This window comes from Dendropsophus ebraccatus, chromosome 13 (genome assembly GCF_027789765.1).
Source record: "Dendropsophus ebraccatus isolate aDenEbr1 chromosome 13, aDenEbr1.pat, whole genome shotgun sequence".
Taxonomy (NCBI): domain Eukaryota; kingdom Metazoa; phylum Chordata; class Amphibia; order Anura; family Hylidae; genus Dendropsophus; species Dendropsophus ebraccatus.
In genome coordinates, this window is record NC_091466.1 from 48,953,636 (window position 1) to 48,979,307 (window position 25,672).

Consider the following 25,672-nt stretch of genomic DNA (forward strand, 5'->3'; position numbering starts at 1 on the left):
TCCACCCTGAGTCTCTAGGCACTGTTTAGTGTTGTCTTCCATGGAAACCAAGGCCATTAAGAGTCAGGCTTCCCCTGTACACATAGTATATTGTGAGCAAAGCTTTTTTCCCATGTTAATCATACATCATACATTTCCTGAAGAATTAAAGACTTACTAACTGCCCTCAATCCATCATTCACAGTCCCTATGTACACCACCCATAGCAATGGATCGGTGAATGCAAAAAGAACAAAGACTATATAATCAGGAACAGGATCAGTTTTGTTAACAAGTAATATTATGTAAATTAGGACATGTTATCAGGTTCAATGTTTGTTCAACCCATAGATGGTTTCTGGATCTCATTGATGCTAAATGTCAACCACCCAATGGCCTTTATTTCCAAATGGACCTAATCGGACCTAATAACTGCAAAAGGAATGTTTACTAGAAACTGGAACATACCAAGAAATGACACTAGAAACAAAATATAAGACAGCGCTCCATAGCGTAATTCAGATAGGACTGAAGTGGTGAAAGTAAGCACATAGAACTCTCACCTGAGAAGGTTGTGCTGGTGTAAGGCACAACTCTTACTGATAGCATGTGAATGAACTGCAGCCACTCCCGACTAATCCCCAAAGTCAGTATCCTCCGGTCTCTTTATCAAGTGTCTAATCACTTGATAAAGAGTGATTAGACACTTGATAAAGAGACCAGACTGGTCTCGAAACGCATTGCGTCGCTGGTATAATTCTTTTAATAAATTTTATGATAGTTTAGATCACTATTACCCCTTGGACTTGCGCCTGTTATACCCGTCTTGGAGTGGAGGAGGATACTGACTGAAGAAATGACACTAACAGATGAATCCTTCAAGTGATGGTAAGCATCTGTCTTATACAGGCTTTTCTTAATCAAAATCCTATTGCCTCGGTATGGATACAAAAAGGGCAGTCCCAAGATGCTATGCTGAAAGTTGCAGATTGCAGAATCCTACAAATATCAGATCTCAAATTATCTCTTTGCTAGTCGTGTACATATATCATAATTCAGAGTAATGCTCTGAAGGATCCATATAGCTTACTGTTTTGCATAGAAACCATAAAATGCTCAATTTTTCCTGTGGCGGGACTGCAGGTAATTGAACATTTACCTTCTAAGTCCACTACAGATTGTAGCTGATCGCTGGGAGTCTTTGCAACCGGTGATCAGCTTACCATCAGTGTGCAAAAGAACACTGCAGAGACACCGTCACATGCGAACTAGCCAGACCTTCTCCGGGAACGAACAACCAAGCCAAGGAATGTCTCAGATCAAGGAAACCACCCAAGCAAGGTATCCATCCACAGACAGCTGTTTCGGGGTATTTGCCCCACATCAGTGTGGAGTAGGATTCTGGCTAGTGGGAACAATGCCTCATAAGTGCATGCAAAAGGATGCTGGTTGACCTCAGGGAGATCAACCAAAACACAGCAGAGACACCATCACGTGTCTCGACGTCAGTGTTTTCTAGAACATTGCCCCCAGAATACATGGACGTCGAGACATGTGATGGTGTCTCTGCGGTGTTTTGGTTGGTCTCTCTGAGGTCAACCAGCAACCTTTTGCAACTTATCATCCGAACATCCTTTCTAAAGGCCTTTTAACATGTGTCGATTATCGGCAATGAGTATTCTAAAATGCTCATACTGCTGATAATCGGTCCGCGTACAAGTGCCAGCGATTGGATCTTTTGATTGGTAGTAAAATCTATCGTTATCGGGCACACATCTCGGTATAAACAGCAGATGTGCGTCCGATTATGAATGGTGTGTTATTCATCATGTAAAGGCGCTGCAAACAAACGCCGATCTCGCTGATCGGTGCTCATTTGTAGCAACGAGCAGCCAAAAATCTTTAATTGTAAAGGGACCATTTTCGAGGCATTTACATTATGTTTTGTCTGTATGCCAGGGGTATATATGGAATACCATCACAACAGTAGGACTATATTTGACCAAAAGTGGTCTACCCATGACTGTATGACTGTCTACCCATAGCAGTGTACATTTTATATACAGGACACAAGCGCATGGTCTATCATGCTTTTGTGTCTTGCAAATAAATATAAACCAGCAGAAAACAGAAAAAAAACAAGTTACAGATCAACTACATTTGGTATAGTAAAAAGCCTATAGCAATACCACAGTATATATCAGAACACTAATAAAAAAAAAGTACACCGACAGTGTCCTGACAAGACATGACATGACCCACATTATTAATGTACAAAGGCTATTTCTAGATGTGCTGGAAACTGTGATCAACAGACAGCGCCACTCTTGTCCATGGGCTGAGTCTGGTATTGCAGCTTAGCCGAGAGGGGCCTGAAGAACCAGACACAACCTATAGACAAAGCAGACACCCTTTGTAACCTTATACAACTATTAATGCATTATCGGAGCAAATGGCTGATGAACGGTGCAATATCTTACAAAAAAACTGAGCTACAGTACAATGACTGCATTATTATAATGACCAAATCTCTAGCTGGATATAAAACATTCCTGGCTGGATGAAAATATTTTTCTTTTTTTTTGTTCTTTAAATCATGATTTATTGAATGAGAGGTAGCGGTTGCTAGGTTTTCTATTTGTTCCTTACTGGTTTATTGTTAATCCCCCGAGACAATCTGTGCGATGGCTGAAGGCCGGGCTGAGTAATGAGTTTCCCCAGTTAAGACTAATTAATTTGGTGCAGGGACTTGTTGAAATCTTCATCCAGCACCAAACACTTACTCCATCCATGCGGCGATACAAGACAGATCTACTATAATCTCCATGGTAACAGACTTCCTTCTCAGCGTCAGGCCCACAAATTATCAGCACCGCTCGTGAGCCAAGCGTGAATACTACACGTAAGGATGGTCTAGTTCTAGTACAATAAATGGCATGTGTTTTTAAAAAAAAAAAAAAAAACACAATATATGTAAAGATCTACAGAATATAGAAAAAAAAAATCCCTAAAATGGCATAATGGTATTAAAAAAAAAATGCAGCTATAAAAGAAATAAAGCATTGTGACCTTAAAGGGGTTATCCAGCGCTACACAAAAATGGCCACTTTCTTCCAGAGACAGCCCCTCTCGTCTTCAGTTTGGATGGGGTTTTGTAACTCATTTCCATTGAAGTGAATGGAGCTTAATTGCAAACCACACCTGAACTGGAGACAAGAGTCATGCTGTCTCTGGAAGAAAGTGGCCATGTAGGGCTGGATTACCCCTTTAATGCAAACCTGTCACACTGAAATGCATTCCAGTCTGAAGACATGTTATACAGCAGGAGGAGCGGAGGTAGAGTGATACAGTTTCAGCATACCTTGTCATTTATTCATGTAAACCTCTGCTCATTCTGGACCAAGTAGTCAAGTGGGCGGTCCTACTCAGTAACTGACAGCTCTATTTATATGCACTTTTATATCAAGACAGCTGTCAATCACAGACCAGGACCGCCCACTTGACTACTTAGCAGAGAATGAGCAGATACATGAACACATAAGTTATCCAGGAACTTTTCCCACGAAACTATATCCATCTATCTGCTCAGCAGCTCCTGCACGGTAACATGATACTGACCGACTGGACTGCATTTTGAATGTGACAAGCCACCTTTAAGTAAAGTAATAGTAAACTGTAGTATATAGTATTTTTCTTATAAATAATAAATATAACAACACCACAACACCACCAAAATTTATATGATCAAAATAATAATTGTATTTTTATTAGCATTAATAGTATAATAAAAAATATGATAATATTAAGAATACAACACCATCACCATCAATAAAGATATAATAAAAATAAAACATTTCCTAGTTGCTACACAATATACAATCTAATGTCACCGATGTCCTTCGCCACTGGTACGATCTGTTGAAAGGAACCAAAGTGTTTGCACACCAGTCAAAAATGGCAACTACATCAAATCCAAACAGAACACCCAGCACTACTTAGTTCTTGTTTTTGTTCTCTGCGGTTTTGCCTAAATTCTCTAGCATTAATATAAATATTTTATTTCCTTTTTGCATTTTTTTGTGTAAAATTCTTCATAAAATACTACATCTAAATAAACCCAAGGAGAATATAGGAAATGCACGGTATACTAAAGAGTTAACATCTGCAGCTAGGGCTGTACCCACAGCCTCCTTACCTGTTCAGAGGGCACCAGTCTAGAACACCGGGTTACATTTCCGTATTAAATAGCTTCCATACGTAAATGACTGTTCGAGGAATACCAATTAAAAACCATCCGCAGGGATCCCTCACACGCCATCAGCCATTTCCCATTTTAAACCAATCTCATTTTCCATCCAAAAAAAATTAAAAAATAAAAAGACATCGGTGTAAGGTTCCCCCCAAGCTTATTCCTCTGGCAGCGACACGCCAAGTGACACAGCTGTGGCTGTTCATTGAAGCAATGAGGAATCCCTCCTCCTTATCTGAATAGCACAGTCGTCATTGGATGGCCTCAGCTAACCAGCCCATGGAAGGAAACCTCCCAGGCTACCAAGCCTGCATGATGTAGCTATGCAGATACAGAACGGGGACACTGAAGGTGTATGGAGAAATGCAAACACATGACAAGGCAGTTTTCTCCCAGTCCTAACAACAGCTGTCTGCACTGTTTTACGTGGTTCAGATCAGACTTGTAATTACAACATACGGCGTATTAGCATACAATCAATTAGTCACTGTTCACACCTTTATTTACCAGGCAGAAATGAGTGGTTTCCCACTTATAAGTATGCATGTGGCTGGGGTTACACCTTCACAAGGTATCACCTTTAGGCTATGTTCACACTACGTATATTTCAGTCAGTATTATAGAAATAATGGCCGTTATATGGCGGCCATCCACTCAATTTCAACATTGTGTGAACAGATCCTTTCTGTGTTTTTAATCGACTCCTGGTTTTGGTTGCAATACTGACTGAAATATACTGACTGAAATATACATAGTGTGAACGCAGCCTTATAATATATCAGGGATCACAATTCACATAGAAAACAACAAAAATACTACAATCTGCAGTATTCCATATAGTTCGTGCACAGCCTGTACATTAGCATATAGCGCCCCTTCAGCTTCATGGCATTGTGTGTAGGAAATCTCAGATATTGTAGTCTCTACTTTGTAAGCAATACTTACAAATACCATTGTAATACAGTATGAAACTGGATTCACAACCAAGTTGTGGGTATATTATAAAAAAAAACAAAAAAAAACTTCCCTTTGCCTCCATGTAAAAAAAAAAAAAACAGGAGTGTCAAACTTGTAGCTTTCCAGCTGTTGCAAAACTACAACTCCCATCATGCCTGGTCAGCTAAAGCTTTGGCTGTTTACCTCCCAATTACAGATCCGTAATTGCGGACAGCATAGACCAGGGGTCCTCAACTGATGGACCGTGGTCTGAACCCAGACTGTGGAGACCAGCTGTCCGGACCCCTGCTGCTAGCTGCGCTCTGCACAGTAACTATGAGCGCTCATAATGAGCACTCACAGTTACCATGCAGCAGCACTGACAGAGCGAGCCATTGGCTCCAACCCTGTGTCAGTCACTCTTGTGGCCGCAGCTGTTACAAGAGGCCGCACTCTGCCTCTGGTTTCGGTGGTTGAGTGACGTCACTGGAGTGCTGGCACCAGGACAAGGTGAGAGAGGCCTCGTGACTGCTGCAGTGCGGCCACAAGACGGAAGAGAAGAGGAAAGGCAGAACCCAGGTGAGTATAAGTGTTTTTTTTTTTTTGTTATATACTGTATGGGAGGGGGAGAGCACACGGGAGGCTATATACTACAAGGGCAGAGCACACAGGGGGGCTATATACTAAGGGGGAGAGTGCACAGGAGGGCTATATACTACTGGGGGAGAGTGCAAACGGGGGCACTAATAAGCATCAATTCTGTCAGTAAATAGTTCAACAACCTTTGTGAAAAGTAACAAAACATCTTTACTACTGATGTTTAGCTTGGACCTTCACCTGACAAAAGTGGTAAGTGGACCTTCACTAAAAGTTGTTGACTACCCCTGGTATAGACCCAACGATTTCTATGGATCCTTTTATATATCCGTAGTTACTACAGATCTGTCAAAGGGCAGTGATCCAAAAAATACTGATTCTCACATTACAATCAATGAGTCCATACGAATAATACACATCCGAATCATGTCTGCAGTTGCAGGTCCGCAATTACAGGCAGGATTACTGCTTTGTGAATAGGGCCTGACACTATGGAGTATATAGGAGCATGCCATGAGACAGCACAGTCTGACAACGTGCTCCCTGCTGCCACATCTGTCCATGTCAGAAATAACTTTTGTTATTTACTACTATATGTTCTTATTAAAACACATTGTTATTTTTATATATGACTTCCTCTTGATGGAGGGTGGGGTTTGCAAGTGGGGTGGTTTTAAATGTGTTTTGTTATACATTAAGGCTATGTTCACACTACGTACGGTTCCGGCCGTAGTGCGAACCGCGAATATACGCACGTAGTTTTGAGGTTGATGCATTCGCTTGAAAGTATACAATATACGCCCACACAGTGCACACTACGTATGAACTTAAGGCCGTATGAACTTACGGCTTCGGGGATCGCTAGGGAAGCATAACTGTACTACGGGCGTATGTTCGTGGTTCACACGCATCCGGCCGCATGTCGTAGTTTCAGCCGCACATGTACGGCGGCATACGAACTACAGCCGGTGAACATAGCCTAAATGTGTTTCAGTTATACACTGTCCCTGAGCAAGGGGTAAGGTACCCAGATATGCGATGGGCCTGTTAATAAATGTGTTTGTGACATAGCAGCTATACAAATGCATACCTGAAAGAAAGAGTGAAGATATGAGGGAGTACTGACTTTGCTGCTCCACAGACTGCAGGGTTGAAGTCCAACTACGAACAAACGGAACCACAAGCGTGCCTGTCAATTGCGATCATGGTGCAGGGGAAAGTAAGACCCAAACTCCCCTCTAAAGTGTGAGTACTTGTCTGCTTGTCCTGTATCTTCTTTAATATAACAGTTCACTCTCCATTTTTTCTTTTGTATTTTGGATGTTGCTACTGGAGGACTGTACCGCTCCCAACGCTTTATTTGTTTAAAATTCATCCATGTCAGAAACTGTGCAGATCAGAAGAGGAACTTGCCACTGCTCTGGAAGTTCATGTAACAGACAGAGGGGGCAGCAGAGAGCATCCTGTCAGACTGTAAAGAATACACCACTTCCTGCAGGACATACAGCAGTTGATAAGTACTGAAAGGCTTTACAAATCCTTATCTAGAGTACCCCTTTAATTCGGTAGTACTCTACCCCCCTCATAATATACGGTCTTGCAAGACATGGCAGAACTGCGACACAAAGCCTTGCCCATAGTGGCTTAAAAATATAGTTTTTCTTTAAAATGCATAAGGTTTTCTCCTCAAAGATAATCAGACAGAGCTGCTTCTGCTCCAAACACATGTACATACTTAAGATTGGATCGCAGCAAACACCTGAGCAATGACCTAATCCTTCCAGACTCCATCAGTCATGTGAGGTTGCTACAGATCAATATAGGACAACAAAATTAAAAAATTACAATCCCCAAGAGTTCTTTTAGGGTATGTTCACACTGAGTAAATGTGGCGGAGAGTTCTGCCGCAAAATCTCTTCCCCATGTACCAGTCTGCCATCATGTAATGTGTTTTTGATCTTGTCATGTTCCCGTTTGTTACCCTTATCACTTGTATAGCGCTCTGGAATTAACAGCGCTTTATAAATAAAAAATATTAACCATAATAATTATTGCATATTGACAGGTTGCCAATGTAAATATACCTTGAAAAGCACAATCATAGTGCTAAAAGGGGACTTTTGGTCAATTTTTTTCCCCCCCATATCAGCTGGTGTCAGAAAATTAGGATTTGCTACTTTATTGGACAGTCCCGGTCATAGACGGAGGTGTTAGCAGAAAGCACCGTGTTAAGGCCCTATTCCACGGAACGATTATCGTCCGTATTTGGCCGATATCGGCCGCTACGGACGATAATAGTCCCGTGGAATAGAGTGCATGTCGTTCATGTCGGCTGATCGTTGCAGTCGCTTGTTTTTCAACATGTTGAAAAACAAGCGACTGATATAGCAGCGATCTGCTGCCGTCGCTCCGTTGAATAGGAGCGTCGGCAGCAGACGTTGCTATATCCTATGGGCTGCCCGGACGATCAGCGATCACCGGGGCAGCCACCCCGCAGGTCCCCTGCCGCCCCCTCCCGCACTCACCCGCTCGCTGCAGCCGCGTTAAATAGCGGCGGCAGTGAGCTGGGAACGAGGAGCAAACGAGCGCTGAGAGCGGGGAACGAGGAGCAAACGAGCGCTGAGAGCGCTCGTTTGCTCCTCTGACGACCCGTGTAATAGGCCCTTTAGACTGGGAAGAATACACCACTTGCTGCAGGACATTTAATTTATTGTACCCTAGCGCTTACTGCAGTTTTGGTGTCTAGGTGCTATATGCAATACGGCTGTATTAGGTTATATTCACCCTGCAGAAATTAGTTCTATTAATTTGAATTTAGTTATTACTGCATTAGGCACATGGATATCCACACGCCCTGTTCAGACGACGGGGACAGCCAATGACCAATGACATTTCTGCAACAAATCCAACCTAATGTGTATAAGGCTATGCTTTGTATAAAAACCAAGGCATATGGATACAGAGGATTTGGTGTCTGATAATGTAGGAGGTCCTCCTGGACGGATTTCAGAGAACGTGACTTCCACATGCCTCAGCAAAGCTCGCTATAAGCCCAACTCAAAACAATCCGTCTTTCAGAGACTCATACATCACACTCCAATGACTAGTAACAAAATCCATACTAACCTGGCGTTCCCTCTAAATATGGACATGGCGTTTACACTGGCGATTACCGGGAGAGCCAGCTATGTTCCTAGAAGGACATGGGATACTTTTTCATTTTATGTCGGCATGGGAATGTTTACATTCTTCTCTACAGAGCAAAGGTAAATTCTGTCACTGCTATAGAAAATCCCCCTAGTCTCCCAGTCCACATACCAGACGCCAGGTATCCATACATCCCTCTCTAAACTAACAATTCTTTCACATAGCCAGGATTACACACTTTCTGCTGCAAAAATACATGCCAAGCCCAAAGGATACGGTTGGCGAGTTATAACAAGGACAAAATATAGTACATTGCTGGTAACATTTCTTATGAAATAGGTACTGTCCGTTTTATAGTTATCACCGATTCTGAAAAATCTGGGCGTCAAACAAGATGTCTATTATAACTGATACAAGGGCTTTCACTACGTTTTCTCAAAAGTGATAGAAGCAAGGATTCCAGGAGTATTAAAAAGTTGCGTGACAGCCTGCCTGTAACTGTGGACAAATTGGTTGATTTAGGCTAAAGCTCTATTTATTTTTGAAGCGCCCTCGATTCCAGGGCACTGTACTAATTTTAGGGGTTAAGATACATATTGTAATATAAAATAAAGAAAAATCAAGAGGGGGCAGCTAGGCAAGGTGTGGTGCAGTGTTATTGTGGGTTGTAGCCTAGTCTAATGAGATGGGTTTTAAAGTTGTTCTTGAAGGTCTTGATGGTAGGTAAGGGTCCTATTAAATGGCCGACTATGGCCTAATAATTTTAGTAAATGAGTGCCGATCTGCTAGATCGACGCTCGTTTACTGGACCTATTACACAGCCTGATAATCGGGCAGTAAGGGCTGCATGGTCATTGTTAGCGACAGTCTGACAGGCCGTTTAGACGCTGCTGCCACCGGGACCGAGAAGCTGCGGAGCACTGGAGAGAAGATCGGGAATGGTGATATGTAAGGTATTAGGTGTTTGGGCAATTGTCAGCCATCTGCCGCGCATCAGTATTTCATACAGCAATGCGCGTTTGGTGCCCAATGAATAAAGGTACAAAGCTAAACCAACAATCAGCCGATGATAGTTTCATTGGCTGATCGCTGTCTCTATTACACGGAGCGATTTGTCCGATTATCACTCCAAGTAATAGGGCCCTAAGGGCCCTTTTACACAGAAAGATTATCTGCCAAAGATTTGAAGCCAAAACCAGGAACAGACTATAAACAGAGATCAGGTCATACAGGAAAGCCTGAGATTTCTCCTCTTTTCAAATCCAGTCCTGACCTTGGCTTCAAATCTTTGGCAGATATTATGTCAGATAATCTTTCTGTGTAAAAGGGCCCTAAGAGTCAGATGTGTCGGGGTAGCGAATTTGAGTGTATGGGGGAAGCTCAGGCGAAATCTTGGAGGCTCTTGTGTGGGGTACAGACAAGGGGAGTCTTGTGAGGATCAGAGGTTCTGGGAGGGACAGTAGCGGGATTTCAAGTCAGATATAAGCGGAGGGGCTGGTTGTGCAAACGGGAGTCCGTGAACGGACTGGCAGAGGGAAAAGGCAGGGTGAGGGGAGAGGTGGATTGCTCAGACAGCAGTTCAGGATATACTGGAGAGAAGCAAGGGTGTTAGATGGGAGGCCAGAGTGGAGGATATTTCAATAGTCCAAGGGGGAGATAATGAGCATGTACCAGCATGTACTCTGTTGAGTCACAGTTCAGATGAAAAAAAAAAAAAAAAAGTATTCAAGAAATGTTTTTGAGGTGAATGTTACAGAAGGTGGTCAGGGTCTAAATACGCGGCTTGAATGACTGTAGAATCAAAGGTGACCACAAGGAAGTGGACTTGTGGGACGGGGGAAGGGGGGGCAGCCACTGGCTGTGATTGACAGATTAGATGGGGGGGGGGGGCGGCGTTAGAACAAGATAGAGGAAATATGGTGAATTCTGTTTTGTCTCTGCTGAGTTTGTTAAGCTCTACGGAAAGAGGTGGTAAAAAGTATAAAATGAATCATAGAAGGAAGAATCCCCAACCTGTGGCTCTCCAGCTGTTGCATAACTACAACTCCCAGCATGCCCTGAAAGCCTTTAGGAAAGGTACAGAGGGTAACACGCTTTTAAATAATGCACAGTCCCTGTTCGTCCATTGCTGCGGCTATTCTATGTATTAAATTCAATATAAAACCTTAAGAACGAAAAGAAAAAAAAATAGATTCAGGTGAAGGGGAAAAAAGGTCACAACGGCAGCGAGTGAGCGCTGCGGTGCTGGTTGCTATAGTAACCTACCTACATTACATCTCTCCATCCTAGTAACCCCATGGGCTCAAACAGCTATATTATTAAAATACTAGCAGAACAGAATAAATGATGCAAAAGAAAGGTCTATTGCAAATACACAGTTATAAATAAAGCTCGGTGCCCGGGTGACTCCGGCTTTACCCAGCGTATAATTGCCAATCGTTGCTGCCTTTTGGATGCCAAATGCAACCAAACTGTTATGTGTGTCTATTCTCACTAATCCGCTTAATCCAGATGCGTTTGTAAGCTGAATTCTTAGAAAGTCAGCAGTAATGCCCTCCTATGGGGGAAAAACAGGACAGTAAAGTAGAATTCCTAAATAGGAAGTAAATATTAAAGCCGATCCATCCAAAGTTTTTTTTTTCTATAGAGAATCTCGAGGGGGTATCTGCTTTCATTAAAGAGATCTGTGATTTATGGAGATTTTTCAGGCAATGCACCATGGGAAAAAATGCAAATGGACTGCGATAACCCAAAAATCTTTATTATACCAAAAAAATAAATAAATAAATAAAGAAATAACATGTATACAATTTCTTAATACAGGTTTATCAGTGTCAGTAGCAGGATTTCAAGTCAGAGATAGATGGAGGGGAATGGTTGGGGATTGCCTTGTATGTCACAGTCAAAAATTTAAAAAGTGAATTTGTTGTGCAAAGGAGAGTCCGTGAAAGGAGTGGCAGAGGAAAAAGGCTTACATAAGCAACACAGTTTAAGTTACGCTTATTAATTACAATAGATAAAAAGCTAACAGGATATGGCTGCAAGCTACACCGTTTAGGTAACAGTCAATGTAGATACACAAACTGCATATAGCGGTCTATTTGCCTACAAGACTGGAGGGAGTTCTGTTGATACGTTCGGACCCCAGGAGGTGGGAGCCACATACATTTTAGGGAGTCTAAACGAGGTGCGAACATAGCCATAATTTATAAGACAATTCATTTGGGTAAAAAAAAATAAAAGAAAGAAAATCTAACATTGAAAAAAATTGTAATACCCTATAACCATGTATTTAAAAAGAAAAACTAGAGAGAGCAGGGGACTCCACAGGAGAGGATCAGTGCCATGTCTAAACTAGTTCATATTCCTTTTGATAGTGGTTCCCTATGGAAAACACGTCTTGTGAGAGGGGGGTCATTTATTTTTACAACAGGAGCTCTTCAAACAGGCTGAAAGTTACAGTGGATACAATTAGAAGCATGCCTGGGTCATCGGAAACTTCAAAAGGAGAACAAGCCTTTAACAAGCAAACCTGAAATGCTAACCAGACACGACATTTCATCAGCGATCTGCCGCAGCAAAGGGGGGTCCCAGCAGTGTTCTGCATTAGCACAGGAAAAGATTTATCAAGCAACCTCCAGCGCCAAGAAGTGATAAATCCCCCCAGACACTTAACCCTTATTGTAAACTGAACCCTCATGCAATGCAGAGAGTGCATTAATGCGGATGAGTCGGTGATCAGGCAATCTGCTGATTAAACTACTTAAATGGGGTTGTCCCACCACTTACACTTATGCCCTATACACACATTAGGAGACAACACTGTTGGGGGTCTGACCGTTGAGACCCCAAGTCTTACATCTGAATGGTGCAGTGGTCACACATGAGCACTACCGCTCCTTTCATTGTGTTTGCAACTGCATGAAGGTCTGCTTGGGTTTCCCATCAAATGAGCTGGAGCATCCTCCTTCTTGTAGAACACCAATATGCCATTCCTCTATTACAGTTCCTGGAAATGTACGAATAAATTGATCACTAGACACTACCATTACCTATGCCAATAAGATGTGTCCCCTACGCAGTGTGACAGTCAGCACTGGTCAAACCAAGGCAAAACTAAAGTGCAGATGTAGAAGTTGTACTGGGGCCTCGACGTCGGAAGGCTGCTTCAAGAACCTTATATGAAGACACCAGTATTATAAATGGTACATGATGAACATGGGCTCATCACAGATTTTGCATTGGAGCACAGAAGCTATACAGTCAGACTATGCAGGAAACCATTGGGGCACGTTAACTGCACAGGACTCTGCACCAGAAAACACAGCACATGCCAAGGAGCTTTAAACTGTGTCAAGAGTTTTTCTATACAAACTCTTTATGTAAGGGAGCTTTGTCTTAGGTTTAGCCGATCATTAAAAAGGGAAAGAAATGCATTTCTTTCTCGCTAAATCTCATTTGCTTCCATAATATGCTAAGAAGATGAAGTGCATAACACGTCCTACAATACAGTCTGCTCAAAACCATGACATCCTATAAGAAAGCATGAGAAACGTATTACGAGGCCACTCAGGATTGTTCACTTACCCTCCAAGTCCCTCCACTCCGCACAGCTTAGTGACAAGGTTCACACGGGTGTCTGCAAAGAAAGAAAATACAATTTTAATTTGACCCTGTAATCATAAAGGGGTTGTCCATACTAAAATCACTGTACAAAGAAGACACTTCTAACATTTAAATGGGAAGACCAAGAAAGGAGAAAAAAAATGGTTGTATTGAGGTGAAAGTAGATAACCTAAAAGGAGCCCTGTTGCAAGTTCCGTTTTTTTTGCATGATCTGAGCAGACAAGAGAATCCTGCAAACAGTAATTTTGGTCTCCTCAAATCCTACTGAATAAATGGACACCAGATGGAAACCTCGAAGGACCTCAATGGAATCGCACAGTTAGCTCCACCGGCTTCTTTGTGACAAAAACTCTGAATAGAGCCCAGACGGACGTGTGAACCTAGCTATAGATGAGGTATGATAGTTATAAATGGTGAGTTCCCCATTGAGAAATCTGTGACAGGTAACAACCACTTGGGTCTGGCTTTAAAGAAATGTTCACACACTGCGATTCTGCACTAAGGGTGCGTTCACACGTTCAGGATCTGCAGCCGATCCTGTACGTGTGAACCCACCCTTAAACTGGATTTTAAATACATTGATTGGTTCTTAACATCTGCATGTGTGAACATACACTATAGGCCGTATTACACAGCCTGTGCCAAGCTGCATATAAGCGCTAGTGCAGCCTCATTTCACAGATAATAAGACCTTAATAAACTATTCATGTATGATATAATTGTGAATTGTGACTTTATACCCAATACCCAAGTCACCTAGACATCATATTTTTTATGATATCAATGCAAAAAAAAAAGTCATAAATACATTGATATTGTGTAAAAAGACGAATATCTCGGAATGTAGACCAAATGTTTTTATTCGATGACAACAAACATATACTCCCTTTACTAGAAGAGGGAAGGGCTGCAAATGCATTCTCTTTCAAGTTATATATTAGACCAAGTTTACACTGATTGGATTTGTCGGAGATATTCCTGCTCCAAATCAGACCCTGAATCAAATCTGCCAGAAAACCAATATACAGTGGTACCTCGGTTCTCAAACCTAATTGGTTCCTGAAGGCAGTTTGAGAACAGAGCAGTGTCTTCCCATACGAAAATAATGTAAGCGTCCATTTACACAGAAAGATTATCTGACAGATTATCTGCCAAAGATTTGAAGCCAAAGCCAGGAATGGATTTGAAAAGAGAAGAAATCTCAGGCTTTCCTTTATGACCTGATCTCTGTTTATAGTCTGTTTCTGGCTTTGGCTTTAAATCTTTGGCAGATAATCTGTCAGATAATCTTTCTGTGTAAATGGACCCTAATGCTGGGTTTACACGGAGCGATAATTCGCCCAATCGTACGATTAACAATTTCTAAGAAACGATTTTTCTTTTATAACGATCAGCGTTTAGATGGAACGATATATCGTACAGAAAATTTGTTTTCCGATCGTTTTCCGATCGCTTAAGCCTATCTCGCACATAGGAAAAATCAGTGAACGACTGTTTACACGGAACGGTCTGCGAATTTTTTGCGAACGACGATTTAAGAACCTGTTAAAAGATCAAAATGATCGATTTCTCGCTCGTCGTTCGATCGTTCGCTGGGTTTACATGATCGATTATCGTTCTAATTCGATTGTTATCGTGCAAATTCGCACGATAATCGTTCCGTGTAAACCCAGCATAACTGTGTTTAATTGGTTCCAGCACCCACCAATAATTACCTACAATCCTCATTACATTGAAAAGTGTCTAGTGTAATCACTACAGTACATTACAGAGCAGCACTATATATACACTGTACAGAATACAGTACTATACCGTACAGGACATTACAGAGCAGCGCTATATACTGTACAGGACATTACAGAGCAGCACTATATATACTGTACAGAATACAGTACAGCACTATACTGTACAGGACATTACAGAGCAGCACTATATACTGTACAGGACATTACAGAGCAGCACTATATACTGTACAGGATATTACAAAGCAGCACTATATACTGTACAGGATATTACAGAGAAGCACTATATACTGTACAGGACATTACAGAGCAGCCCTATATACTGTACAGGACATTACAGAGCAGCACTATATACTGTACAGGACATTACAGAGTAGCACTATTTACAGGACATTACAGAGTAGCACTATATACTGTACAGGACATTACAGAGCAGCACTATATACTATACAGGACATTACAGAGTAGCACTATATACAGGACATTACAGAGTAGCACTATATACTGTACAGGACATTACAGAGTAGCACTATATACAGGACATTACAGAGTAGCACTATATACAGGACATTACAGAGTAGCACTATATACAGGACATTACAGAGCAGCACTATAATGTACAGGACATTACAGAACAGCACTACAATGTACAGTACATTACAAAGCAGCAGTATATACTGTACAGTACATTACAGAGCAGCACTATATACTGTACAGGACATTACAGAGCAGCACTAGACTGTACATTACAGAGCAGCACTATATACTGTACAGGACATTACAGAGCAGCACTATATACTGTACAGGACATTACAGAGCAGCACTAGACTGTACATTACAGAGCAGCACTATATACTGTACAGGACATTACAGAGCAGCACTATATACTGTACAGGACATTACAGAGCAGCACTAGACTGTACATTACAGAGCAGCACTATATACTGTACAGGACATTACAGAGCAGCACTAGACTGTACATTACAGAGCAGCACTATATACTGTACAGGACATTACAGAGCAGCACTATATACTGTACAGGACATTACAGAGCAGCACTATATATACTGTACAGGACAGTACAGAACAGCACTATATACTGTACAGGACATTACAGAGCAGCACTATATACTGTACAGGACATTACAGAGCAGCACTATATACTGTACAGGACAGTACAGAACAGCACTATATACTGTACAGGACATTACAGAGCAGCACTATATACTGTACAGGACAGTACAGAACAGCAATATATACTGTACAGTACATTACAGAGCAGCACTATATACTGTTCAGGACATTACAGAGCAGCACTATATACTGTACAGAACATTATACACAAGAAACATTCAACATAACTAGCAATTATAGTACAGTAGTCACTAACTCCTCACTCATCCTAAACAGTCCCCCCCTCCCCAGCGCTGTAATGGATGGGAGATGGTGGTGCGCTGACTGTACTACCACTACTGTACTGTATATGCATTCCAGCAGTCTTATACAGTACTGTACAGGATGGTAGATGGTGGTGCACTGACTGTACTACTACAGTACATGCACTCCAGCAGTCTTAGGCTATGTTCACACAACGTGAACACCCGGTCGTTCCGTGACCCCGGGTCATGGAACGGCCGGTCTCAGCCCGGATAATCCCGGCCAGTACTTAATCTAATATGTATATACATGTCAGTACACTTCTGCCTCTCCTGGTGGGTCTTCCCTGGCAGTCCCTTCACCACTAGTCCTTGACGTGTTGACAAGTGAATGCAAAAGCTTGGGATTGGCTGCAGTGGTCACGGCCTGTCACATTTTGTCATCTGAAGGGGCAGGTAAAGCGAGACAGCAAGAAGCCTCACCAAGGAGCGACACTCTTTTCTCTAATATTTGACACCTTCCAACATTGCTAGGGATCTACAAGTAATTTGCAACACAATGATTTGATTGTGGATTTTTGCTTCCCCATCGCAGCAAATGGGGAAACAAAAAAAAACAAAAAACACCACAACAACTTAGACCAATTTTTGGCTCTTCTTACAATAGATATTAACATATTGTGAATGTATACTGTGTTTCACAGCAGATTTTCCATAGGGGCCAGATATATTGGGTCAAAAACAAACCTCAACATTTCATATCTACACGTAATTTGAAATTATCTCAAACAAAAACAGCTCAACCCAAAAAAGAAAAGTTTATACAATGGACCCCTATAACGCCATTGCACCCCTATACCATCATTCTGCACATGACTTATGGATTTGATATAGTCTGACAGACAAGAATGGCGAGAACTGACGCTTAGATGACAAAATATTTGTAATGTACAAAAGTCACGTCCAACATTGTTCACATTGTTTCAGCACTTGCGTACTTTGTCACAGATCAGATCTATTGATTTTGGTTAGAAAAAATAATGGAAGGCTCCCATTTTGTAAGGTTTCCATCGTGGGAATTTACACTGCAAGCTCCACTGTGGCCATGGATTGATGTGAATGGTAAAAATCTCTGTAAAGCACTGTAAAATAAAAAAATTAAGTGAAAGGTGTAAAAAAAACTATTTGAGAAATTGGGGAGTGGGTACAAGAAGGAATGAAGATCCTGGAATGCTTTGAGAGAAAAGCGAAGATTTCAGACCAGCACGGATCCTACTAGTTCCATCTTGTCTGCCAGACACCACAAGGACAGTCTGACGTGAAAATGTTCTGACAGTCAACTCACAATGTTATCTGCAAACACCTCCAAAAGGTCACGGTGGAAAGAGACTTATCAGCCGTCAACCCTGCATACAGCAATGTGAAATAAACCAGCAACAGAAAGCTAGACATGGTTCCTAGAGACCTGTAGGCCCCAAACATTTGCTGTCTGCCATCTGCAATAATACACTTAATTTAAAAGAATATGAAAGAAACGGCACATTAACAATAGTGGGAGCCCTATGTTTTACTATGGGGGTCTATAAAGAGGAATGTCCACACTTAAGTGGGCTGTATCCCCTTTCCACAACGTTAGAGGAACCTGTGTAGTTTCCAAAGCAGGGATAAGGGAAGCTTTGGCCCTCAAGCTGTTTCAAAACTACAAATCCCATCATGACTGGAAAAGTAGTACCAAAAGGTACCCCCCCCCCCCCCATTCCTGGACTAAAGGAAAAGGGGAATCAAACCAAAAGCCGCTATTATGTTGTCATTTATAGGCTCGAAGTGGGATATTGTATTTCTAGACCGGAAACAAGGAAGAATGTGTGTAAAAACATGAAAATAATGTCATCTGTCACCATTCAACTAATACATCCTGGTCATATGCATAGTCTTTAAACCGTCCTCTTAAAAACAAGTCGAGCATTGGGGTTTGGCTTCTGTAGGCTAAAGAACTTATTTCTGGTTAATAAAGAGGGCTTGAGTGGAAACCCCACGTTATGACACACTTATAAGCTTAGGCATATGGGGCAGGGATGCCCAGAACTATATCCCTGGGGGAAAAAAAAAGCTATGGATTTTCATACATTTTGATGACCGTATGGTGTTAGGTGATCACTTTTGGTTTATTCATTTATTAAAAACTACAAAACAGGATCTTTTCTAGTCCCGCATCATCATCAATCAATGAAGAGGCTATACCAGTGATGGCTAACCTTGACACTCCAGCTGTGGCTAAACTACAGTACAATTCCCATGATGCTTGAACAACCAAAGATATGGATTTGGCTACCCGGGTATGATGGGAATTGTAGTTTTGCAACAGCTGGAGTGTCAAGGTTAGCCATTACTGGGCTAAATGTTAATACAAAAGACAAAAAGACTACATATATAAACCGTACAAGGTTAAAGGATCCCAAATGTAGTTTAAACACGTCTATAGTAAACACACAGGTACAGAAAGTAGTTCTCAAAGGACAGGCTCAGTCTCCGCAGCACATTTACTGCTCACTGCATTGGCTATTACCACTCAGGAAGATAATAAAGCAGAACATAAAGCACCAAAGGGCAACCGGCCACCAATTAAAGATGTTTACTTGCCTGAACGACCTTGGTCTGGGGGCTCCCAGCAAGGTTTGTGAAGGTCAGAAAGTGTGGGCCATGAGGCGGCAGGTTAACAAACAGGCATGGAAAAGAATAATGCAACACAAGATAGATCAACTCAGACTGCTGGGACAGACTATGATGGGTAGTTTGTATAGATGAGCACAACTCGAGCATGCTCAAATCCGGTCTTACGGCATTTGATTACCGGTGGCTGTAGTTGGATGCCGTCCTAGAGAGAGTCTGGGAAAACATGGATACAGCCTATGGCTGTATCCATGATATTCAGGACTCCCTAGGACTGCATCCAACTTCAGCCACTGGTATTCAAATGCTGAACGATCAGACTCGAGCATGCGCGACTTGTGCTCAAACTCTAGTAGTTAGATATATTCGTGCATGATTTACTCTATACTTGCAAACAATCTTGGACTACACCTCCCAATTGGCATAACTAGCCAATAATCTATTGAGTTTAAGGCCTTGCCCAAATAATAGATTATTTGCTGTTACTACAACCAAGATAATGGGAGAGAGGGGATACAGCTATGGAGAGATTACCTCCACAGTCCTGTCTCCTGATGCAAGCCCCAGCCTGCATTGGATCTGCCATGATTCGGAAGGTGAGGGAGACTTCCTGGTCAGAGTACAGAGCTGTAGACCACACTGTGCAGACCAGGCCTCCCCCACTCGCCCTCCCACCCAGTACAGGAAGCTCTTAAACCAAAGCAATACTCTTCTTCTTGCAAAATGCTCTCAATCCAAGTTACTCTTAAACCAAGGTATACTGTATATCTTGCTAAAAAAATTAATTTAAAAGGATGCATGTACTTTTGCATCTATAAAGCAAAGCAAAGGCAACTGAGGTAAATCGAAAAAAATTCAGTCCCGTTGGCAGCATTGTCAAATTCTATGCATATGTAACATTTATGATGATAGAGCCATGACCTTGCAATTACTTGCGTGCAGCCTTGCAGCCCCGCTGAGGTCATGTCTCACTTTTATAATCAGTGACTACCTGCTGACAGCTCTGAAACCAACCAACAAACCTGTTATCAGGCCTCAGCCCAAAAAGATGGGAGAAAGACTATAACCGCACTTTGTCTGTTGTAACATGTATCTGTGGACTCTGGTAAAACTGGCACTCGTACAAACACTTCAAGCTCACAGCCGTAACTAGTAAAATAAATAATAAAAAAAAGATACATATCTTTAAAAAGAATATTACTGATAAAGCTTTATGTTAAAGGAGCACTCCAGGATTTATTATTGGTCTGTGTGCTGGTCACATGACCCCGTTACTGGATGGAAACACACTCATGCAGCAGAGCTGGAAAGGAACAGATAGTACTGTGGGGGAGAAAAAGTAGATTGTGTCCAGAATGAATCAATTATGCTTATAGGATACAACTAGTAAGAGTGCTGAAAATCATGTTCTGAAGAGAATTCAATAAGTAAGTAGTCAATGTGAAAACCAACACACAACCACTGTGGACTGGGTATGCAGCAATAAACTACTTCACAAAACTATGAAGAGTATGCTTGGGCCATCATTATTTAATGCCACATTCTGATCACACCATATGTTTTTTACTGCACTATAATGTGTACAAAACATAAGGACTAGAGATGAGCGAACCGGGTTCGGGTTCAAGTCGATCCGAACCCGAACGTTCGGTATCTGATTAGCGGGGGCTGCAGAACTTGGATAAAGCTCTAAGGTTGTCTGGAAAACATGGATACAGCCAATGACTATATCCATGATTTCCACATAGCCTTAGGGCTTTATCCAAGTTCAGCAGCCACCGCTAATCAAATGCCGAAAGTTCGGGTTCGGATCGACTCGAGCATGCTAGAGGTTCGCTCATCTCTAATAAGGACACATTAGCATTATGAACACCTATAACAACAAGAATGAGATGAGAAGGTTTATACCATAAAGAAGTTATCTTTTGGAATCACCTACTGGGTCACTCAAACATTTAAAGTGTCACTGTCGTTTTATTTTTTTTGCAGAAATCAATAGTCCAGGCAATTTTAAGAAATTTAATTTGTAATTGGGTTTATTAGGCAAATATGCCATTATCTGCATTCAAAAAGCCTTTCCCCAGGTGCCCCCCCTCTCCTTTCTGTCATCCACTGCTCATTATCAGGAAATCGACTCTTTTACATCAGTCGGATCCTGTCTGTTCTATGGAGAGGGGAGGGGGGAGGAGGAAGGAGGGAGATTAGTCGCCGGCGGGGCAGAGAACAAAGGATTAAACAGCGGGAGCTGCATGAAAGCCGTATTCAGAGGTCAGAGAGGTCAGTGATGACTGTCAGAGAAGATAGCAGTGATGTAGCTGTAAATTAACTCTTTGCTGTCTTATTTTGGTGCCTCATCTCCCTCCACCCCTTCCCTCTTCATAGAAAATCATGAAGACAGGGGGGAGAGCTTCAAACTGCTTTTTCATTATAAAAATGCATTTTTCGGCTAATAAACCCAATTAAAAAGTTCCTTAAAATCGCCTGTACTATTGATTTCTGTAAAAAAAAATTAAACAGCAGTGACACTATAAGGTCTGTTCACAAGATTTATAATTTATAGCCATGAATGACAAAAAAAAGCAGCAAAAAACTGCTATTTGACCATACTGCATGAATAGACCATTAGAGATATGAGCAGATGCTGGCCACTGTGAAGCGATATAAATAAATGGCCATTAAAGGGGGTATTCCAGCGAAAAACGTTTTAAATCAACTGCTTTCAGAAAGTTATATAGATTTGTAATTTACTTATATTTAAAAATCTCAAGTTTTCCAATACTTAGCAGCTGCTGTATGTTCTGTAGGAAGAATAAGCCACTGACAAACAGCTCTGGCCACACTTCTTTCCAGTGAGGAAAGATTGTTTTAATCCGGCATCCCTAATCCTTCTGGCCAATACGGTTCAGTTTAGTTGACCTAGCACTTTTGCAGGCATCCGTCAATGATGTGCAGATCAATATGTCATGTCTATAGTTTGCTTTACCTGGTCTCTCTCAGGTATGACTCAGACTCTAATGAGGCATATGATCAAGGCTGGCTCTAACAAGGAATAATACAAACCCTAATGTCCAGCATCCACCTCATAACCGGCTGCCAATGTTACAGAAACCTCGATCGAGTCCTAATGTAATTCAATGGAGTTACTGCTTTACTTTGTTATATGAGAGATCAGCACATCTTCATGGGTTGTGTTATAATACAAGCATGACTGCAAACATAAGGTAACACTTTTTTTTTTTTTTTAGAGGGTATGTGTCATTTAAAAAAAAAAAAAAAAAAAAAGGTAATAGATTTAATTGGTGGCGAGACCCCAACGATAACTAGAAGATCAGCCAAGCACTCAATCAACCTCAAAAGATATCCACGTCCCATAAAAGTAACCATAGATATAGTAAAGCTACTACTCTCAGTGTCTGGTCTCACTGTTGCCCCCACAGAGGCATACAAATACCAGAGTCCAGTGAAAAACAGATTTACATCCCGTAAACAGCTAAAAGAAAAAAAAAAAGTGGATTGCAAAACCTTCATGTGATGATCAGCTGGTGGCCGCGATAACGTCCACATTCACATCTAGAGAGGACTTCTCCTTTATTAACCTGACCTATATTCTCGCAGAAATATCTATGCATATACTTCCCCACAAGATTAACATACCTTCATGATCCTCAGGGTTATGAGCGGTGTCCACAGCCGCAGATCCCTCAATAAACCAGGGCTCTGTACCGAGTATTAAACTGACATCCCGCATATTAAAATGTACACGACAAATTCCAGATAAGTCGTAGATATATTTACTTTCAAGTTTATGTCCTCAGGAGACAGGGTTTAAAGACTGCCTGGCCAGACATTTCCTCTTGGACCCAGGTGTACAGGATACATTCGGTTGCCAGTGTTTATTCAGTTATGTTACTTGTTTCCTCACAGGGAGGAACTTGTTTGGGGAGTAAAAAAGTTCTACGACATCCTATGTACTATGACAGGAGATAGTGCATAAACCATACCAGATAGAGATCGGAAAAAAACTACAGGACAAGGCTGGCTGAAGTACCTGAAGGAGGACTACCACCACATTTTATATACAGGCCAGTGTAGGGTCATAGAAACATAGAAGATTGTCAGCAGAAAAAGACCACTGGGTCCATCTAGTCTGCCCTTTTAGTATTTTCTTTCTTATTATCTTAGGATAGATATAGGTCTATCCCAGGCGTGTTTAAATTCTGTTATTGTAGATTTACCAACCACCTCTGCTGGAAGTTTGTTCCAGGTATCTACTACTCTTTCAGTAAAATAATATTTTCTCACATTGCTTCTGATCTTTCCCCCAACTAACCTCTCACTGTGTCCTCTTGTTCTTGAGCTCAGTTTTTTTTACTAAAAACACTTCCTTCCTGAACCTTATTTAGTCCTTTAACATACTTAAAGGTTTCAATCATGTCCCCCCTTTCCCTTCTTTCCTCCAGACTATACAGATTCAAATCTTTAAGTCTTTCCTGATATGGTTTATGCCTCACACCCTCCACCATTTTTGTAGCCCGTCTTTGGACCCTGTCAACCTATATGTATTTAAGTCTACCAATAAAAAACCAGCCACTCAATAGCATACCCGGAATTTGTATCCATCCATCCACAGGAAATTCTCTTGGACAGGGAGTAGGTGTCTGGCAACAGTTTATTCCTCTTTCTCTATGGAAATAAACACACACACACACACACACCATGTTTTGGGACTTTTCAATCTCATTGGTGAGGAGCAACTATCAAGTGGGAGAGGAGAAGCCCCTCTGCTACCTACAGCTTATACATTTTATTAATATAGCACTGACCTATTCTGCAGGACTATACAAAGGTAATGACATGGCAGTTCACAGTCTCACAGCCTAAATATGGTACAATGGTAATAATTGTACAATTGTAATTTTTTTTTTTTAAATTAACTTTTTGTATATTATGGAGGGGCTGCCATCTTGCCTGAGCAGTTTTTACAGTAATAGCATTTACATGCAAAAGAGCCTGTGGAGCCTCAAAGAGTCTCGAAAACACAGGACTAGCCAGATATCCCTCTGGGAAGGACCCAGCCAAGGGGTGGCTCCTGTAAGAAAACCACGAAAACCACCATATTAAGTGGCCCTATAAGTCAATGTAATGACAAGGGAAAAACCAAGGCCAGGTAACCATCCACATACAGCTGTTTCGGGGTGTTGCCCCTCAACAGTGTGGAGCAGGATTGTGGCTAGGTGGGAGCAATGCCTAGTAGAGCCATAAGAGAAAAACAGTAATAGCATTTAGAGAGATGCTTGGGCATAGACACAATGATCTAGAGTTGACTGTATTCACTAGAATGGGAGCATTTTCTAGGCATGATCTGTGACCTAAGACGAAGAAGTCATTGTGCAAGAAAGCGTCACCTAAGAACCCTAAGCGTCAGCTACAGTAACTGGTGTCTTATCAATACTGTATAGTGGTGTCACTTTTCACTGTAAACCTGCCTACGAGAACACTGATGGAAGGTGATCTGTACAAAACAGTAAGCTTAGTTTCAGGCTTAAGAGGTCAGAATGAAAACTGCAAAAAGGAAGAGTAATAGTGACTAATATTAGTAATAGAACAAGGGCCAGTCCCATTGAGAGGGAACAGAACTGTAGTTGTGCATAAGCACTGCTGGCCCCCTTCTCTCAGAGGATAAGAGACCTCTGTTCCCATGATCGGAGACGGCCAGACCCCCACCAATGGGATACTTATCACCTACTATGTGGAGAGGTAATAACTTAAAAGTCTTGAGACTAATGCAGCTATGATAAAGCGCTGCATATGGTAGTTGTATCCCATATATAATAAACTCCAGTTATACAATATCCCACTATATCATCACTGGACTGAGTACCATGGACTGTATTATGTCACCATCTGCCAGGTAGTCAGTAATATCAAACAATGGCGCAATAAAGCAAACCTATCACTCAGCGATAATCTATGGCTGAAGCTGACTGCAGATGGCCATCCCACAAGCTTGGGCAGATGGCTGTTCTTTTGCCTTATGCATAACCCAGCGACAATATTCTCTCTGATTAAAAGGAAAATAAAAGCGCTAACTTTGCAGGAATATCTTGTGGAAAAACAAACTATTGTCTTTGGCGACTGTGTAAACAGCTTTCCCTCAGTATACAGGCAGCTTTATGACAGCGAACGTTTGATGTTGGATAGAGAGAATCCAGGCTGCCGTAAAGAACCGTCTGCTTTCTGCTAATGGATGTGAAGTATAATGATTTCTCTTCTACTGTCCTGATAAACGTGAGGATTACCATTACCATGGATAGTGTGGTGGCGATAAGAGAACTGCAGCCACTGCATTG

At 41.6% G+C, this 25,672-nt stretch overlaps 1 protein-coding gene across 3 annotated transcripts in view; it reads right to left on the reverse strand.

Moving 5' to 3' along the window:
* Window positions 1-25,672, reverse strand: part of DAAM1 (dishevelled associated activator of morphogenesis 1) — a 161,620-nt gene that overhangs the window by 93,035 nt on the left and 42,913 nt on the right. For 2 of the 3 annotated variants that reach the window (XM_069951141.1, XM_069951138.1), the window contains exon 2: window positions 13,496-13,547. The gene's annotated coding sequence lies outside the window, so the exon portion shown is untranslated. Of the gene's footprint in view, window positions 1-4,174; window positions 4,401-13,495; window positions 13,548-25,672 lie in introns of those variants that run through there. The other variant, XM_069951139.1, reaches the window with a different exon arrangement.